Here is a 4,788-nt window from a genome sequence, read left to right as displayed (position 1 = left end):
TATGAGGCCAGTAACCTGCTTTCGATTTATGGCAGAGGTCGCAAACGGGTTTTGATTCCTTACCCGTACCCGTACCCGGCCGCACCAGGGTCGCAAACGGGTACCCGTACCCGGCCGTACCCGTACCCTACCCGTACCCGGCCGGGTACCCGGCCGGGTACGGGTAGGGTACGGGTATCGGGTACCTGATTGCGACCTCTGGGATGAAGCCATGTTGCAGGCGCGGGTGGGTTGATTCTAGGAACTTGATTTGTGAGAAGAGACAAGACGTTGGGAAATGAGTGACAAACAGTTACTCACCAGTGACTCACGGTCTACCCGTACCCGGCCGCACCAGGGTCGCAAACGGGTACCCGGCCGGGTACGGGTAGCCGGGTATCGGGTAGGGTACGGGTATCGGGTACCCGGTTGCGACCTCTGGGATGAAGCCATGTTGCAGGCGCGGGTGGGTTGATTCTAGGAACTTGATTTGTGAGAAGAGACAAGACGTTGGGAAATGAGTGACAAACAGTTACTCACCAGTGACTCACGGTCTACCCGTACCCGGCCGCACCAGGGTCGCAAACGGGTACCCGGCCGGGTACGGGTAGCCGGGTATCGGGTAGGGTACGGGTATCGGGTACCCGGTTGCGACCTCTGATTTATGGCCACGGCTACCATCAGTGGTGAGCAAAATCTCAAACGGTCCCAACTTCACCATTCCACGTTGACCAGAATGTCGATGGCCGAACAACTCCCATGACCGACATGGCCAAGGGAAGTTCTTAATCCAACAGAGGAATGACAAAAGGGCTGTAGGTTAGGGGGCGTCCATAAATGACGTCACGCGATTTTGGACGATTTTTGACCCCCCATCGTCACACGTCGTCACGAAACGTCAGATCCCCCTAAAAAAATGACGTCACAAAGCTCTGCCCCCCCCCTCCCAAAATAAGACATGCTTCAAATCGCTTTAAACTATTGTCATTGTAGTGCGTATTTAATGTGGCGCTGCTCTTTGATGTTGTAGGAGAAAACATTTATTAAAAAGTCTATTTAATTAAGTAGAACGTGTTGTCTATATTTATTTAAAGTTGCGCATTTTGATGTGACGTCACATTTCTCAAACCCCCCCCCCCTCGTCACACATCGTCACAATTGTCTGACCGCCCCCCCCCCCCAGGTGCGTCACGTCATTTATGGACGGCCCCTTATTCATGAGTATCAAAGGTAATAACGCAAGCCAGGTAGTCCTATGGAAAAAATGTTCAACTCAGCTGGAAGCTACGAGTTCAAATCCCATATGGGGTATAAATAGAATTTTCACTTTCTGAGAAAGTATGATCATAAATGTTAAAATATATATTTATTAAACATTGGCGGTGTCTGCTCACCGCAGCGAAACACACAGGTGATGCCCATTGCCCGTCACTTTCTGTCTGCTTCATCGCGTGGAAATCGACGGAAGCGCGAGTTGATTGCGCGAAACAATCAGCTGCGTGAAGATGAAATCCAATAATTTGTGTTCCTTTTTTTCAGTTGCATGCAATTGATGCAGAGCCACTAAAATCGCAGTTACGAGAACTAATTACATCAATTCTGCACCCAAACAAACCAACGCTAATGCGCCCATGAAAATGCATGCGTCGAAACACTAATGCACAAACAAGCAAACACAGACATGCCTTGCATTAGACCACGTAAAATGCGAAATTGCACGCGCGATTTAACTTGCGCAGATAGAGGCCCTGCAATAACTGTGTGTTTATTTCCCATTGTTTGCAAACAACCAAACGCGGCTTAAAATTGCCGACATTGCGCAACGTTGGGTGACACGGGGAGGCTGCCCAGAGTGGTGACCACACCATGGTTCGATTCTTGCCCACTGCTAGCGAAGTATTAGATTTGAAGCTTTCGTGACTGCAAAGATTCATATTCTTAGTTTTTTTCGGTAAAGTCACGAAGGTAAAAAATTAAAAATAATAAAAGTTAAATAAAAAAATAAATTACTTTTATTAATTTTATTTTTTTACCTACGTGACTTTACCGTAAAAACCTAAGAATATAGCGAAGTATTGTTCAGCAAACACCCACGACCCGCGCGGCGAACGGGATGCGTTCATCCAGCGACAGGATCGACGAACGTGGCGTTCGTTGCGTGTCGCGCCAAAGCAGTGACGGAGCGAGGCTTGGCGACGCGGAGGCGTTGATCAAGAGCGGCAAGGAAGCCGTTCAGTGCGCAGGGCGAGTTTTAAGGGTTCGGCACAACACGTGCGGGGCATTGTGGTGCGGGCGCGGTGGGGGTGGAAGAAGGAGAGATCTCTCTTTTTAAATCCTTTATATTAAGTTCGTTGCGCGCTTACGACCGTGCAAATCTTTCGGTCGTTTTTTAACCCACTTCCCGTGATCCAATCGAGCTGACATTTTGCACACAGACTCGTTGTGCGTGACAATGCATTTTCGTGAAAAAATTTTTTCCAAAATTTTACACTGGTTAGGGAAAAATAAATAAATATTTAATTACCAATTGTTTAATGCTGCCAGACAATCATCTGACCCATAGGTGGCAGCCATCTCAAGCCAGAGGACGAAAGGACTCTAGCCGCCCCGATGCCACCCATATAAAGGATTTAAAGTGAAAAACTTTGTTTTTACGGGTTAATTCTTTCGATTTAAAGCTTTCGTGACTGCAGGGATTCATCTTCTTGGTTCTTTCGGTAAAGTCACGTAGAATGGAAATAGTAAAATAATAAAAATAAACATAATAAAATAGTTCTCACGACGTTTCGGCCACAACGCAAGCAGCCGTCCTCAGGTGAAGAACAGGTCTGTCGAGAAGACAGAGTCTGAATGACACACCCCAGGCTTGGAGCGTCTATTTAAGCTGGAAGGGAGGAGGAAGAGCGCCTTGACAAAAGAATTTGCATACCGAAAGAACCAAGAAGAAATCTCTCTTCTTGGTTCTTTCGGTAAAGTCACGTAGAAGGGAAATAATAAAATAATAACAATAAAACATAATAAAATAATTTTCACGACGTCTCGGCCACAACGAAAGCAGCCGTCCTCAGGTGAAGAACAGGTCTGTCGGAAATATATTTGTGTGCCTGTTTGTGCATTCGTGCTTCACCTGAGGACGGCTGCTTGCGTTGTGGCCGAAACGTCGTGAGAATTATTTTATTATGTTTTATTTTTATTCTTTTATTATTTCCCTTCTACGTGACTTTACCGAAAGATCCCTGCAGTCACGAAAGCTTTAAATCGAAATTTAAGGAGATCTCTGTTAATCATCGTCAGGAGAGCGTTGCCCTCAAGCACCACGTAGCCCACCTAGCAATGTGTGGATAGCAACACACTCTGCCCACTGCTGCCCAGCGTAGTCACCCAATCGTGGCACTCCACCCACTGTTCGCTCGCTCACCCCCCTCCTCTCTTCTATCCCCCCCCAACCCTCCCCCCAGGCAGCTTTCTCCCCGCTGGTGTGGAAATGGACATTAATGCTGTTTGGGGGTCACGCGTTCTGGGGCGAGGGGTTAACGCAGGTTACAGGTGTGGAACTCCCCTGCGGCAGCTGCCCACGGGGATGCAGAGGAGCTTCCCAAATCACATTCCAGGGTGCGGTGGGAGGGAGAGGCGGGGATAACAAAGCTGGTTGGGACTCGATTGGAGCCGTTCACAATCCTGGCCTCTCATGCCAAGCGAATGTCTCTCCCCCCCCTTCTCTCTTTACCCGCCACACCCACCAGCAATGTCCACCTGCCACCTGTCACCACTGGGGAAGGGAGAGCATTTTTATTTAGTTAGTTGGTGTGCACGGCGATGTGTGCGTGTGCGTGGGTTGTGCTCTTCGTGTCCTCGGGGCTGGGAGAGGAGGAGGTGCTTTGCTTGCTTCCCTTGGAGTCTGACTTGTCATGGACGTTGCCGCCACAGTTGGATGGCGTGTCGGGAGAGAGCGCTGTCCGTAAACAAACACCCATCCCTCGCTCCCCACGCCTCCTCCTTGCTCGTCGGTATAAAATATTGTTCAGCACTCACTGCGGGATGCCACTGCCACGCCGTTTGTCAATAAGAGGCTTCGTCTCCCGGTCACGCTCAATAAGTTAGCTGCTGTTTGTTGACAATGTAATTGTAAATGCACAAATAAATCCTGGTATTTATGACTGTAAGGGTGCGGAGTCTCGAATGTAATTGCAGTGCCCAAATTAATGTCCTTATTAACGCCTGCCGCTGCATATATTCACCGGAATTAATATGTATTTGATTTACAGCCCGATAAATTAATCATTAAATGTGGTGAATATTCTATGTAATCGCTGACTTTTGCATTTAGTCAAGTTCGCAAAAACACGCTTGCTTATTTTGGAAAACACAAGAGCATAGCTATATCTGGGGCAATTGTGTAAAGTTGACCACGATCAAAAACGTAAAAATAAAAAGTTGAACAACAGCAGATGGGAGTGCTTGTTGCAAAAGCTAAATTCGATCATGAAAAGCAGTAGAGAGGTGTGGTAAAAGAAGAACGTTTTCAATTAGCGAATATCACCTGCTATGACACGCTGATAGGATATTGACAGGGACAAAGAACATGGAACAGAAGGTGGAAAATCACACGAAGCAGTGAATGTAAAATTCATGCGAGGTAATTACATTTAGAGATAGAGAGAAGAACACACGAATCAGAGAGCAAACGCAAATCAGGGACATCGTTGCGTCCATCGAGAAAGATAAATGAGCTAAGGCAGGGCACGTGAACAGAAGGGATGATTGCTGTTGGATGAAACCGGGGATGAAGTGGCTGTCAGAGGAGGAAAC

The sequence above is a fragment of the Lampetra planeri genome, chromosome 15 (genome assembly GCF_965212315.1).
Source record: "Lampetra planeri chromosome 15, kcLamPlan1.2.h2, whole genome shotgun sequence".
Lineage (NCBI taxonomy): Eukaryota > Metazoa > Chordata > Hyperoartia > Petromyzontiformes > Petromyzontidae > Lampetra > Lampetra planeri.
The sequence above is the reverse complement of the archived record's forward strand: the minus strand, read 5'-3'. Positions refer to the sequence as shown.